This window comes from Primulina huaijiensis, chromosome 10, assembly GCF_012295235.1.
Source record: "Primulina huaijiensis isolate GDHJ02 chromosome 10, ASM1229523v2, whole genome shotgun sequence".
Taxonomy (NCBI): domain Eukaryota; kingdom Viridiplantae; phylum Streptophyta; class Magnoliopsida; order Lamiales; family Gesneriaceae; genus Primulina; species Primulina huaijiensis.
In genome coordinates this window covers 8,532,455-8,548,799 of record NC_133315.1, presented here as the reverse complement: position 1 = coordinate 8,548,799, position 16,345 = coordinate 8,532,455, and the positions used below count along the sequence as shown (strand labels likewise).

The 16,345-nt window shown below is 37.9% G+C and overlaps 1 long non-coding RNA gene across 1 annotated transcript in view; it reads right to left on the bottom strand.

The window, feature by feature from the left end:
• Positions 1-3,311: 3,311 nt before the first annotated feature.
• The window catches only part of LOC140986019 (uncharacterized), a 39,926-nt gene continuing 26,892 nt past the window's right edge, over positions 3,312-16,345 (bottom strand). Inside the window, exon 3 of the long non-coding RNA XR_012176874.1 lies at positions 3,312-3,369. This is a non-coding gene — a long non-coding RNA (uncharacterized lncRNA). The remainder of the gene's footprint in view (positions 3,370-16,345) is intronic.

The following is a 16,345-nucleotide window of genomic DNA, read 5'->3' as shown; positions in this document are numbered from 1 at the left end:
GCTGAAAGTCTTTCCTTGACTCAAGATGCATTCGGCAAGAGAGTTGAATTCGTGGAGACATCTGTTTCCAGAAAGTTAGACTTGCTGCAAGCTACTATGCTCAATGCAGTCTCAGACGTAGCCACTTCTGTTAAGCTTTTATCAACCGATGTTCGGAATTTATCTATCAGAATGGAGGCATTTGACAAAAAGGGGGAAGTGACCTAAGCTAACCCAGACCCAGTCAGAAGTAGTCTTTCACAATCTCTCAGAAGAACTCTTATCGTTCATTGTACAAATCTGTACGATCTTATTTTATCTACAGTGAATTTGAAGAACTTCTATAAGCTCAATTGATCAGTTATTATTTGCTTAGTTATGTCAAACACCAAAAAAGAGAAAATTGTTGGAAACATAATTTCGGCTGTTTGACAAACCATATATTTATTGGATTAACTGATCAAGAGATCGAACTACACAATTCAACTGAAAGTTTGCCTAACTAAAGAGTATCGCGTGTATTATCAAAGACAACTGAATCCAGCTAAACTGAACTTTCGAAGACAACTGACTGATCAGTTGATTCATTCAGTTGTGAGCTTATCAGCTACTGCTTATCAGCTGATCATTCAGCTGTACATGTCATCAGTTGAAAAGGACACTCAACCGTTCAACCGACAACAGTACAAAGCAGACTGCAACTTGTAGTGGAACTCCGCATTCAGAGACTACATTGTACGAATGTCAGAGGAATATTGACGTGACAATCAATGGATATAAGATTCAAGAGAAGCCTATAAATAGGCGAGAAGAGCAGTCGAGAAAATAAGAGACACGAAATATTTTCAAAAACCTTGTTGTTACTCTGCTGAGATTTATTCATACTCAAAGTATAAAAGCTCACGCTTAAAAGATTCATCTGTAGTAGTTGAGGCTACTTTTCAAGCTAACTAGCACATGCTATTTTAGTATTACATTCGATCTTTAACTAGATCAGTTGTGCTAAGATCAGTCGTAGAACTGTGAAAATTGTTGTTAACTAAGAGTTTCAGTTTTGGCAGTGTTAAGTCCAAGCTGAAGTAGGTCCGTACAATTTTTGTATCGATCAAAGTCTTTTAGAAGTCTTTTAGTGCATATCCTATCCTTGTGATAGAAGGGGTGACGTAGGAGTATTTAATTCTCTAAACATCCATAAATATCTGTGCGTTATCATTTCAGTTAGTTATTCTATCTTTCAATCAGTTTATTTTTCCGCAACTGTTATCAGTTAAACTGATTGTTATTGACCGACAAGATTCATGTATTAGTTTGTCACCAAACTGATACTTTACTGCGAAAAGATTTCATAATCTCTAAGTATTTATTCAACTCCCCCTTCTAAATACTTTGCATCCAATAAACCGATCCTAACAGATTTTTATACATTTTATTTCACGATTTATGCATGGATAAGGGTTATTTCAGGATTATTTTTAAGTTTAATGCATTGGGGTTTTAATTTGCGTTTCGTGCTCGAACGGGTAACGGAGACTGGTGATAATCTGGAAATGTTGTTATTGGATAATTAATTTTAATTATTTAATATATGGTGTATTCAAGCATGATTTTTGAAAATGGGCCTTGGTTGAGTATTTTTACTCGCCGGGTTATATATTTTATCGATAAGCAAAATTTTAACGATTCGAAGGACTTTTTGAGTGTTCGGGCAATATATTCTAAAACGTATAAAAACAAAATATTTTTTGAGAGTGTTATTGGGCTTGTTGGGTTTTCTTTAATGCTTAATGGGCTCAAAAACCTTTTAATCCTTTTAAAATTCAATTTAGGGCCCACTAATGCTTTGTATTTTATTTAAACACTACCCTAAACATAATAATACCCTAACAGCCGTCCCTCCCCTCCATCAAAAGCCTGCCCTTGCGTTTTCAGCAGCAAAACCTCAGCAAACCTTCGGCCCCTTCAGTTTTCAAAGAAAGCTTCCTCCCCGACTCTCCGGTTCACATCCCGCGCATAGTTCTTCAAGTTTTTGATCACATAATCTCTAAGGCACGCATGTAACTTATCTTTCTCTTCATTCACACCAATATGATGCTGAAATATATGTAAATGCATGAGAATTTATTTATATATCTTGAGGTTTCGTTTTATGCAAGGTTTTGACATGAAATTCCATCATTCGGCTTCATTCTCATGTTTTCTTGCGTTTGTGAAAGGGGCTTCCGGTTTTTATGTTGCTAAGGGGCTGTAAACATCGAGTAAGAGGAGAACTTAAGGCTGGAGTCGAAACTTGGTTGATTTAGGTGAGGGCTTATCGGTACTTAGTGTAGGTTGGCTCGATTTTGGCAAGATCGAAGGCTTTGGTGTGTGCCGCCTTGCATGGCTTGATTTCCAACCAAGAAGCTGACCCTCTTGGGTCCATGACAGAGCTGGGAGAGGGCCATGTAAAGCTGGTTGTGGTCTAGGAGTTGGTCAGAGGTCTAGGTTAATGTGCGGCTCGGTTGTCATGTGTGGCGCGGTTTTGAGGGTATCGCAAGGGGCCGGTGTTTTGGGTAGTAGGGTTAGCTAGGGTTGGTGTAGAGGCCCGTATTTTGTACTTGAAAATTTGCGAAAAATTTTAAAATTTTCTCTTTAATTAAATAAAAAGCCTCCTTCATAAAATAAATTGGTAAAAATGGTTCAACGTTTAAAGTAGCAGCGGAAGTAAATATTTGGTTTAAAGTAACAACTAAAATAATTTCAACAAAATAAAAACTGAGTTTGGAATAAAAATAGTAAGTGCTGAAAATGAAGTCCTCGGGTTCCTAGTACTGCCGACCCACGATGGCTCACTGGTCCCCACCCTCGGTCCCGACCTCACCAGTACCTACAACAATCAAGTCTAGTGAGTCTAAAGACTCAGCATGCATATATCGTAAATAAAAAGTACATATATCATAAAATTTCATGCCATGTAAAGATATCATGTCGTAAAATGTAACGTGAAAATATCGTGTCATAAAGCGTATCGTGAAAATCGTGTCCTGAATAATTATAAATACGTGCATAACTGAACTGAAAATCGTAAGTGAAATGTTTGCTCCGTAGAGCCCTGTCATGAAATAACATGTAATAATTTTCTGTTGAGATTATGTTCTACGCAAGTGGCCCATGAACTGAACTGAATCGCCTGATCAGACTAAACCACAGTATACTGGGTGGTAGAGATCATCACAGCCCTTGGACTGGATATCCGTACCAATAAATGAACATGAACCGGTTAGTGACCACCGGGTGAGGTAATAATCCCATGATAAGCTGCAATCCCATGATAGTGAGGTGGTCACAAGCAATATCGCATAAATCTCAAAATGAATATTTTATATTTTTATGCACGTAATATAATTAAATAACCTAATTAAACGTCCTGTATTAATTTACAAAATGGGTTGGATCGTTCACAGGCTCGCTGCGCCATAATTCTAACATGAAAAATATGCAAGTGATTTAACTTGACCAAAACTTCGTAATTGAACCCAAAAACGAGACAATTACGCTCAACGAATTAGTATTTAACCATGACTCCGTGTCAATTCAAACCAACACCGAACCATCATTTAGTCATGATTAAATTACACCATAAATGATGAAATAATGCTCCTAAAGTTGTGCAAGTCGAAATTTTCGTGAAAGGAGGCCAAAACATGAAACGCTCTTTCGATAGTCACTTTGGCACCTTGCACCGTAAATTCTCGTAAGACCTCTAAACTAGACCGAATCACAAACGGCCAAAAACATGGCCTTCCTAACTCAATGAGGTACTGTCCAGTCCAAGGCCATAGGCTAAAAGCCAACCAAGAACTCGAAACACACCTCTGAACCGAAGGCAAAGTTGCTGTAAAATTCCAGCGGCAGCAACTGTGCTTGCTTCGCTTTGATTACGAGGCTAATGGTCATTGGGGCTTGAACCACCGACCAGAGCCTCTTCCCAACATCCTAAGGTATAGTTTGAACCATGGCTAAGGGCCCTAGGCCAACCATAATCCAAACAAACACCTACGACAATCCGAAGTTCCACCCGAGAACACCATGCTGTACCGTGGAGGGTGTTGCTTCATTTTGTTGTCATATATCATTACAATGGCCATTTGATTGACCATGGCATGATCTAGACATCATGAGGTATTGTGTGAACCATGGCTAAGGGCTAGAAGCCAACCAAGATCCACCCAACACACAAATTTCGAAACTCACACACCCAAACAGAAAAAGAAGGAAACCGAGGGACTTGTCTTGTTTGTTTAAACTTTCGATGGTATCATGAACCAAGCCATGAAAGGTCATCTTGGTCATGTCCTAGACATGCTAAGGAAGGGTCCTAACCATGGTTACAGGCCCAAAAGCCAACCAAAATTCGAACCTCCTTGAGCATTCAAAAACCAGAATTTCGAGACTCAACTTGCAACTATGGTGGAGTTGCTGTCATGTTTTGAATCCAGCGAGTAGGGGCTTGAGCTAATGGACCAACATGACTCCAATACACTCTAGTACATGCCTAGGTGCAGCCTTGTATGCCTGGAACCGAGCCAACCCCTGAAATCACAAAAATCATACCAAACGTGAAGCACAAGTGGGAGTAAAAATTCTGCACATATTTTTTTGAAAAGTTACTGCCATAATTTCGAATATGCTTCAAGATTCATGAACAAAATATGGTTTAAAAACATGTATAGGACTTGATTGAAGAGAAAAGAATAATATATACGTGCCTGGAAATCGTTTGAAAAGAAAACGAATTAATACGATGATACGGCGCGGAGGAGACGGAGTTGCTTTGCTTTCTTGTTTTCTCTCTTGTTTTCCCTCTTGCTTCTCACGTTTTTTTGTGAGGTTTTGCTACTGAATTTCGGTGGAAGTGGTGAGGGAGAGAAGGGTAGGAAATGAAGGGAATGATTGCAAGATAAAGGGGATTTGAAATGGCCAACCAATCTTTCTATACTAGTGTTTGATAGATAAGGAATGAGGAGTGATTTGATTTGATTGAGGGGTGGCCGATTTTCTCCTTTCAAAATAAGGTAGAAAAGTGCTTAATTAATAATTATTGAAGATTAAGTGTGATGTAATTATCTCCCAAGAAAAATAAGGAAATGAATTAAAGATTAAGAGTTGCCAAATATTTTAAATCTTATCAAAGAGGTGGCCGAAATCTAATATTAAAATGGGGTTGGATATTGCTTAATTCAATAATTATTGGTGATTAAAAATGAAGGGATTATCTACCAAAAATGAATAAGGAAAAGAATCAAAGGAAATGAGTTGTCAAAAATTTAAATCTTTTAAAGTGGGGTGGCCGATATTCTTGTTAAAAATGGGGTAGGAATATTGTTTAAATTATGAATTTTAAATCTTTAAAGTTTTATCTACCCATTAGGTATTTTAGTTAATTAAATAAATTAGTTTAGGATGGTAATTATCTTGCATGCATGGCTAGTTTTTAATTTAAGTTCACTAACATGTTAAGTTACAATTTCTTAAATAAAATAAGCCTAGATTATCTTATCTCAATTGATCACATATTTTAATTTAGGCTTTTAATTAAATTATTGGACATAGAAGAATTTATTTACTACTTAACTCTAATTAATTAATTAAATGCTTAAACATTCTTTTTACAATAAAATAAATTATTCTTTGACTTAAATTAAATTTAGGAGTATTTTCTTATCATTAAATTTTATCTTAAAACTCCAACTCCGGTCCGGCCTCGCTTATTTAACTGAAAATATAAAACTAAACTTTTGCGATTAAAAATGAATAATCATGACCAAACAACTTTAAAATGCCTTAAGTAATAAAAAAATCATTTTTAATTTAAAATACTAGAAATTATGCATGGTTTATACGTAGTCTGATTTACGGGTTCTACAGTTGGTCAAGGAGAGCCTCTTGGGTTCGAACATGGTCCAAGTGTAGTTGGTTAGGAGCTGGTCTGCTTGGTCTTGTGCTAGGTTCGAAAATGTGGAAAGTTAGTGGACTAGGGTTTCGAGTATGCACCTACAGAAATTTCTAGCAACTTTCGATTACTGTGTGAGGGTCATAAGGGGTCCAAAATAAGGGGTTTAGAGGCTGGTCATGTAGGTTCGAGTCATGGTTCGGGTTGAGGAAATTTGGTTACGTTTTGGGTTGATTCGGGTTAAAACCAGGACCCCGGTCCAAGTTTTAGAACGAATCGTGTAAGTTTTTAAACGAGCTTGAGTTTACATCTAAGGAATGCTTGTAAATATTTTTTGGTATATTTTAAGGAGTTTGATAAGCTTTTAGAGGTCCAGGGGTAAAACTGTCATTTTGGGTTTCTGTGGGAAAAATGGTCATTTTGCACTCGGGTTGCGTTTTTAGTCCTGACAGCGCCCTAAACACGATTTTACATGTTTTTAAATGTTTATGTACCACGTACATGACTTTTTATGAAATTATGAAAAATATGTTGCATGCTTGATTTTAAGGAAATTTACGTATATGCTTGACTTTGATAAGTGATTAAAATAATGATGTTTATGAAAGATGGGAATTGGTTGTGACTGACGATATATGTATTCGATGAGTTGTATGGCCAAGGCTCAGTGGATGGGTAATACTATCATTGATGTCCCCCTACTGGGTACCACGGTTATATGTAGATGGATCCATCGAATAGAGCTGATACGAAAGTCACAACTAATGAATTGAATTCAATTAAAGTAAATGTATAAGTATAAGATGTTATGATGAGATGTTTTTGACACGCTATGAAATGATTTGAAATGTTTAGATTCTTGTTTCTTTTCTAGTTCATGAGATGTATTTTCAGTACTGTACTTTTCACTGTTGCATGTTATATATATGTATTTTCTATTAACGTTACAGGTGTGTTGAGTCTTTAGTCTCACTAGTTGTGAATGTTGCAGGTGAGTTTGTGATGAGGAGGCTGGAGGTGCCGAAGTCTAAGTAGGCAGAGTTGGATGTGCGCACGCGAACCCGATGACCTTATTTTCTTTCTCACATCACGTTTTGAGTTAGAAGAGGACATGAATATTTTATACGATATGTTTTGACATGTTGTTGGTTGTGAGGATTTTTACTTGTTTCATATCTGCATTATTTTAAAACGTAGGTTGGGGTTCGACGATTTGTCTCTTTTTAAAACTGCAGTTTTTTCTCCTTGTTTGCTGATGGCTAAAATTTTATTAAATGTAAAATTTCAGCGGACCGCATGCATGTAACCAGATACGATTTTCGAGTATTAGCTTTCAAAAAATAAAAAAAATTTAGTTGTGATTTAAACAATAGACGTTTCAGTTGGTATCAGAGCAAGGATCCTGTATTGGGTTGTGCCACCGCCAACTTCTACAGCTCAGTCTTCAAGCCTCAAGTCTGTAAGCTTTTATGTCTTAAATGTTTTAAATAGTTCACTGCTATCACCTGGATGATTGCATGATTTACGTTTTACAGCGATTTACAGCACATATTTAGCTGTTTTCATGATTAAATGTTTTAAAAACTAGATTAAATTGCATGATGGATTACGTTTAGAATTTGAACTGTATTCAAATATCATGCCTCCCAGACGCGCCCCCAGTACAGATCGACAGGATGATACTTCAGGAGGCGGCAGAGGCCCACCTCCACCACCACCACCGCAATTGGATACAGCTACCCGTGTACTGGAGGGTATGGCTAGACTTGTGGAACTGGCGCAGCAGGCTCCTTGACCTCAGACAGACATTTTTGAGCAGTTTCGACGGCTCAACCCGAAGGAGTTCTGGGGTACTACTGACCCTTTCGTAGCGGAGGGTTGGATTCGATCCTTTGAGCTACACTTCCAGTAGATGATGGATGGCGAACGGGTCAGGTGCACCACCTATAAGTTGAGAGTTGACGCATCCTTTGGTGGGAGGGAGCAACGCGGGTTGAACCTGGCTACCATCACTTGGGATCAGTTCAAGGAGGTATTCTATGGCAAGTATTTTCCAACAGACGTCAGGGGCCGCCTGACATGGGAGTTTATGAGTTTCCATCAGGGGGACTCGTCTGTGGATGACTTTATCAGGAAGTTTGACATGGGCTGTCATTTTGTGCCCCTTATTGCGAGAGATGTCACCAAGAAGCTGTGGCATTTCATGGATGGCTTGAGACTCACGTTACGCCGGGATGTTTTGCTGATGAGACTGGCGAGCTATGGTGATGCGACCTCTTGTGCCTTTCATGCAAAGCAGGCCCTGAGAGACATTGATTTTGAGATGCAGAGGAAGAGATCTTAGGCCCAGCCCAGCCTAGCTCCCAGCCACAGAAGAGACAGTTCACGGGACCACCGAGACATCAGAGGCAGCAGGAGCCCCAAGGACAGATTAAGAGGCCTGGTCAGCAGAGGCCACCGCATGTACCAGGGGCTCCAAAGCCGGCACAGGGGCGGCCATGCAAGTAGTGCAACCGATTTCACCTCGGCAAATGTTTATGGGGAACCTACAAATGCTTCATTTGCGAGCAGGAGGGTCATAAGGCGGCGTATTGTCCTTGGAACAAAGGCCCCACGACCGGCAAAGCATATGTGATGCACACAGAGGAGGCAGAGACGGAGCCAGACTCTACACAGTAACCCTTTTGTTTAAGATTTTAATTTATCGCTTTGATTGCATGGGTTATATGATTGTTGTGGGAATTAATTTATGGGATTAAGAAAATAGAGTAAATTAGGATGCATGCTCTACCTAGTTGGATTTAAAGCTTGAATTTCTTGAATTGAGAATTTTAAGGACCTAATTGTAACAACCGATAATATGAGGACCTAATTGCAAAATTCAAAATTTTAAGGGTTGTTTTAGAATTTTTGGAATTTTGGGTATCAAATTGTTAATTTTCGAAAATTTTAAGATTTATTGGAGCAAAAAATTCAAAAATTTTGTGGGAACAAAAATGCAAATTTCGAGAAATTGTAGGGCCAAAGGTAATTTTTGAAAACTTTAAGGGCCAAATTGTAATTTTCGGGAATTTTTGAGGACTAAATGCGAAATTTTTTAGGAACGCTTGGGTTAAATTAGTAATTTTTTGAGGATTATGGGTTAATTGCTGGTAGGAAATTTCTTAAGTTTCAACGCAATCATATTTGTTGGTATGTTTTGCCGCAAGGAGGATATATATTTCAGGTGTAACCACGTATGCATTGCTAGATTCCAGAGCTACACATTCATTTATATCAGAATCTTTCGTCCAACGACTAGGAATCATACCGGAGGCAATGGATTTTGGATTCCGAGTATCGATTCCATCCAGGGATCAGATGTTTACCTCCCAGATAGTGATGAAATTGGAGCTTCGGTTACAGAAAAATGTGGTGCAGGCAGACTTGATTGTGCTACCGTAACCGGAGTTTGATATTATTCTGGGTATGGATTAGTTATCTTCTAACAGGGCTGTCATAGATTTTTGACGAAGGTCAGTATCTTTCCGACCGCCCAGCAGTAAGCCGTTTGTGTATGAGGCAGCCAGAAATCAGCAGATGCAGCACATCATTTCTTGCATCTGTGCGAGGTAGCTCTTGAGGAGAGGCTGCCAGGCGTTTTTGGCCAGTATTGCGACAGTGTCAGAGCCAATCAGTCAGTGGCTAGAGGAAGTCAAAGTGGTCAAGGACTTCCCTAGTGTTTTTCTATATGACGTTTTAGGCATTCCACTAGACCGAGAGGTGGATTTTTCTATCGAGCTTATGGCACGTACCGTGCCTATTTCTAAGGCGCCCTATCGTCTAGTACCTGCAAAGATGAAAGAACTAAAGGATCAGATTCAAGACTTGTTAGATAAAGGTTACATTCGTCCTAAATTTTCTCCATGGGGCGCACCGGTACTTTTTGTGCAAAAGAAAGATAGCAGCATGAAGCTTTGTATTGCCTACAGGGAGCTGAACCGTGTCACAATCAAGAACAAGTATCCACTGCCCAGGATCAGGGATCTATTTGATCAGCTTCAGGGAGCATCAGTATTCTCGAAGATAGATCTCCGATCTGTATACCATCAGCTGAAAGTAAGAGAATCTGACGTGCATAAGACGGCATTTAGGACGCGTTATGGGCACTATGAGTTTATGGTGATGCCCTTCGATTTGACGAACGCTCCATCGATCTTCATGGATCTCATGAATCGTGTGTTTCATGCGTATTTGGATCAGTTCGTCATAGTTTTCATAGATGACATCCTGATCATTCGAGGAGCAGTGAGGAGCACAGTCAGCACCTAAAGACCGTACTGCAGACTTTACAGGACAGACGGCTGTATGCCAAGTTTAGTAAGTGCGAGTTCTGGCTAGGCAGAGTGGCATTCTTGGGGCACATTGTATCTGGGATGGTATAGAGGTCGAACCTAGTAAATTTGAAGCAGTCAAAGATTGGCCAGTGCCTAAGAGTGTGACAGAGATCCGTAGATTCTTGGGATTGGATGGATATTGCCAGAAGTTCATTCAGGGCTTCTCTTCTATTGCGGTGCCTATGACCGCCTTGACGAAGAAGAATGTCAAGTTTATATGGGGATCTCAGCGCCAGGAGAGCTTTGACAGGTTGAAGCAGGCGTTGACCACTGCACCAGTTCTAGCTATGCCATCAAGGAAAAGACAGTTTGTGGTTTATACAGATGCTTTGAAGCTCGGTTTGGGTGCAGTGCTGATGCAGCATGACAGAGTTATAGCCTACGCTTCTAGACAGTTGAAGGTCAATGAGAAGAATTATCCGACTCATGACCTCGAGCTAGCAGCAGTGGTTTTTGCCTTGAATATTAGAAGGCATTATCTGTATGGAGAGAGGTACTAGATTTTCACAGATCATAAGAGCCTGAAGTACTTGTTCACACAGAAAAAGTTGAACATGAGACAGCGAAGGTGGCTAGAGCTAGTGAAAGATTATGACTGTGACATTAGCTACCATCCGGGTAAGGCTAATATAGTTGAAGATGCCCTGAGTAGGAAGACTGAAGTGATCACTCAGTTGTCAGTACAGAGACAGTTGAAGGCAGAGATTCAGCGTGTTTGAGCTTTCAGTTTTTTGCAGAGGCAGTGCCCCTAGTCTTTCTACCCTGACAGTGCAGTCAACACTGGGAAACAGAATTCGGAAAGGGCAGACTACTGACGAGCAGCTACTGAAGTGGAGACAGAAGGATGAGGCTAAGGGCCGGAGACTGTATACAGTTGTGGATGGAATAGTCAAATATCGTGATCGACTATGGGTTCCTAGCAGTGATTCCCTGATAGCAGATATCTTATACGAGGCCCACAGCACCCCGTACTCCATCCATCCAGGGAGTACAAAGATGTGTAAGGATCTTTAGTCTCTTTATTGGTGGCCAGGCATGAAGCGGGATATCCTACTTTTCGTCTCCGAGTGTTGACGTTTCAGTAGGTCAAGGCAGAGCATCAGAGACCTACAGGAGGATCTGCTCAGAGCGTGTGTGATCGACTTCCATGTTAGAGAGGGTGATTCAGACATTGGAGGATATGCTCAGAGCGTGTGTGATCGACTTCCAAGTTAGTTGGGAGCCGATTTTACCTCTTGTGGAGTTCACGTACAACAAGAGTTATTAGTCATCGATCGGTATGGCTCCATATGAGGCATTATATTGAGGAAGTGCAGGTGTCCATTGTATTGGGACGAGGTAGGAGAGAGGGCAGAGTTAGGGCCGGATATTGTCAGTCAGACTGCAGAGTTAGTGGTCAAGATCCGAGACAAGATGAAGACCGCTCAGAGCCGGCAGAAGAGTTACGAAGATCAGCGGCGCCGAGATCTTGAGTTTCCTGTAGTGTTCATGAAGGTCGTACCGATGAAGGGTGTGATGAGATTTGGGAATAAGGGCATGCTCAGTCTTATATACATAGGACCATTTGAGATCCTGAAGAGAGTTCAGACACTCGCTTAAAGAGTAGCATTACCGCCGAATCTGGCGGGAGATCATAATGTGTTCCATGTCTCCATGCTACGGAAGTACATGTCGAATCCTTTGCATGTGCTGAACTACGAGCCACTTCAGCTGACACCGAACCTGTTTTTCGAGGAGAGTCCTACTCAGATATTGGACAGTTAGGAGAAGAGGCACCGGAACAAGGTGATCCACATGGTCAAAGTCAAATGGCTGAATCACTCCGAGGCCGAGGATGAGGCTAATTGGGAGACGGAGATCGAGATGAGGAATCGCTACCTAAAGTTATTCGGTATGTTTTAAATTTCGAGAACGAAATTCTGTTGGTGGGGGGGGGGGGAGAGAATTGTAAGGTCTAGGAAATTAGAACTACGAAACCTGAATGAATGCAGTCTAGGATTTTATTTAAAATATGTGGTTAATGATTTTTATGCATTTTATTTCACGATTTATGCATGGATAGAGTTTATTTCATTATTATTTTTAAGTTTCATGCATTTGGGTTTTAAGTTGCGTTTCGCGCTCGAACGGATAACGGAGACGGGGATAATTAAGAAAGATGTTTTTATTGGATAATTAATTTTAATTATTTAATATATGGTGCATTAAAGTATGATTTTTGAAAATGAGCCTTGAATGAGTATTTTTACTCGTCAGGTTATAAATTTTACCGGTAATCAATATTTTAACGATTCAGATGACTTTTTTGAGGGTTCAGGCAATATCTTCTAAAACATTTCAAAATAAAATATTTTTCGAGAGAGTTATTAGGCTTGTTGGGTTTTTTTTAATGCTTAATTGGCTCAAAACCCTTTTAATACTTTTAAAATTCAATTTAGGGCCCATTAATACTTTGTATTTTATTTACACACTACCCTAAACTAACCCTAAACCTAATAATACCTTAGCAACCATCCCTCCCCTCCATCAGCAGCCTCCCTTTGAGTTTTCAGTAGCAAAACTGTAGCAAACCTTCGGCCCCTTCAGTTTTCAAAGAAAGCTTCCTTCCCGCCTCTCCGGTTTACATCCCACGCGTAGTTATTCTAGTTTTTGATCACATAATCGCTAAGTCACGCATGTATCTTTTCTTTCTCTTCATTCACGTCAATATTATGCTGAAATATATGTAAATGCATGAGAATTTATTTATATATCTTGAGGTTTCGTGTTATACAAGTTTTTGACATGAAAGTGCATCATTTGGCTTCATTCTCTCGTTTTTTTTGCGTTTGTGTAAGGGTCTGTTGATTTTTATATTGCTAAGGGACCGTACACGTCGAGTAAGAGGAGAAATTAAGGCTGGATTCGAAACTTGGTTGATTTAGGTGAGGGCCAATCAGTACTTGGTGTAAGTTGGCTCGGTTTTGGCAAGATCGAAGGCTTTGGTGTGTTCCGCCTTGCATGGCTTGATTTCCAGCCAAGAAGTTGACCCTCTTGGGTCCGTGAAAGGCCTGGGAGAGGGCCATGTACAGCTTGTCGGGGTCTAGGAGTTGGTTGGAGGACTAGGTTAATGTGTGGCTCAGTTGCCTTGTGCGGCGTGATTTTGAGGGTATCGAAAAAGGCTGGTGTTTTGGTAGTAGGGTTAACTAGGGTTGGTCAAGGAGAGCCTCTTGGGTTCGAACATTGTCCCAGTGTAGTTGGTTAGGTGCGGTCCGCTTGGTCTTGGGCTAGGTTCGAAAATATGGAAAGCTAGTGCACTATGGTTTCAATTATGTACGTACAGAAATTTCCAACAAATTTCGATTACTGTGTGAGGGTCATAAGGGGTCCGAAATAAGGGGTTTAAAGGCTGGTCATGTTGGTTCGAATTGGGGAAATTTGGTTACATTTTTTGTTGATTCGGGTTAAAAACGGGACCCTGGTCCAAGTTTTAGAACTAATCGTGTAAGTTTTGAAACGGGCTCGATTTTACGTCTAAGGAATGCTCATAAATATGTTTTAGGATATTTTTGTTGTCACTTTGATTGTTGCACTCCCAAGAGCAGGTTGTCCACAAGTAGTATAATTCGGTGAGTCCGATATCGTATCCACAGGGAAGTTAAGGTAATTACAAGTCCACTACAATGTCTTTTTGTTTTGTTTTTGTTTTTGTTTCTTTTTAATTTTAATTATTTGAATCTTTAATGGGTAAATTTTAATTGTTCAAATTTTAATTTAAGTAGTTGAGATTAAAGGATCCACTCTTGGTATTTTAATAAAGTTAACATTAACGAACAATATTGAAATCCACTTAATAAAATGGTTCCAATATATTAAATAATCATATTTATATTATGTTATAAATTATTATCTTATAAGTATATAATATATACCAAAACTTATAAATGTGGTCAAGTATTTATTGTGCTATATATATTTGTAAACACTAAATCAAGGTTCCCACTTTAAATGGTTGGTAAAACCAAACAAACATTTAAATGGTACCAATAAATTAATACTATGATATATTCATATATAATAAATCAAGGAATCCAGGTTAAATGGTTGGTAAACCAAACAAACATTTAAATAGTTCCAAGAATTTAATATTATAATATATTTATATATAATAAATCAAGGCATCCACTTTAAATGGTTGGTAATACCAAACTAACATTTAAATAGTTCCAAGAATTTAGTGTAACATATAGCAACAATAAATCAAAACTCCCACTTATAAGTAGGGTATAAAAATGCTTAAAGAAATAAATATAATATAAACAATAAATAATGATTAAATAATATAAAATATAGATTCTTACCTTTTAATAACCTTATTATCATGCCAAGAGTTTCACCTTATCATCTCAACTTTAGGAAGTTAGCTATTCATTATTCAAAGTGTAAAATTTTGAATATGAAATTAACATGCTAATTTTATTTAAATGAAAAAATAAAGGAAAAATATAGAGCGAAATATTATGAACTCAAAGGATTGTTCATAGAATGAGGGATATCTCAATACATTACAATACACCCCTATTTATAGCCAAATTTGGGGAGACAACCACAAATAAAATATTATTTTTTTACACATAAGTCTTCATTGGTGTTCCAAGATATTATATAATATTACACATCACTTTTGAAAATCTTCTCCTCCGAATTTGCTTCTTCTCATATACAGAAACATGTGGATAATTGAGTTGTCTAGTTGTGGTATATTTTCCAAACCATTTGACCAAGTAATTTAAGAGATATGGTCAAAATACTAGAGCATGGTAAAACTGTCACTCCTTTGGTAACTTTATTTGTTGCTTTATTTGATCCCAATTGTGAGAGGATTTTTATCTCATGCTTGTCAACAATATTGTAGATATTATAATCAACTTTCTACAGGTCCAAGAATCATCTTAATTCCATTTGCAACGCCAAGCTTACTCTTGTTTTATCGAACCTGTAAAAAATAGTACAAACTTGTAATTACACAACAACTTATATTTTATACAATTTATTATAAAACATTTAATTAATATACAATTTTTATGTTTATCACACCTCCCAACCAGCTGATTGCTAGTCCCTAGCAATTTAAGCGTCAATAGCAATACAAAACATATTGATTAATTTAAATAGAAATGTAATCAAAACTATCTAAGTGTTTAAATTAAATTTGAAAACTATCAAAGTTATATCAAGATCATCATAATTATAATTTATGAAATAATCTGAGCTGATCAATTAAAAGCTTATTTTCAGGTAGTTAAATGTACATGGCCTTCAGAAATTCCTAGTAAGAGTCTCAACTCCATATCCTCACGCGTTAATAAAATTTTCAATTTATGGGAACTATTTCTCTCATGGAGTTGGAATACAGATAAATACTCAAGAAAATGGTTTACAGAATGCAGACAGACAAACAAGCCAAACTAATCAAAAGATAGGAAATCTATTAATTCAAAATCTAGTTGTTCTTATTATATATTTTTTCCTGATCTTTTTTTTTCCATAACATCATGGAATGAGACTAAGTTTATGCTTCTTGACCACATATTTATTTAATTTGTACAATAAATTTCTCTCTTTCTTTTTTTTTATGAGAGATAAATGGGTCGTAGCATATAACTTAAAAATTACATAGATCTTCAACATCTTTCTTTTTGTTTTTTTTTTCTCTTTTTTTTTTCCAGGAAATATCAATTTTTTTTTTCAAAATAAGAACTCAAGATCTAAACAATAGATAGCCTCTCTCATGATCAATAAAGGCTCGAAAGCTGTTTTCTCAGTCCTCTCCACTCACTCACAAAATATGTGTGAGTTTAAAATTTTAGGCACTCTTATAAGGTATATCTTGGGCCATATACTTTAATACCTTATTTTATCACAATGGTTAATCACTAAAAAATATTTCATAAATCATATTTTTATATTGATCAGAATATTAAAATTGACATTTTTTCAAATAAAAATTTAAACATCCTTAAATAGATTAATACATGTTCTAATTTAAACCTTTCAAACATGTAATGTATGATATTTTTGC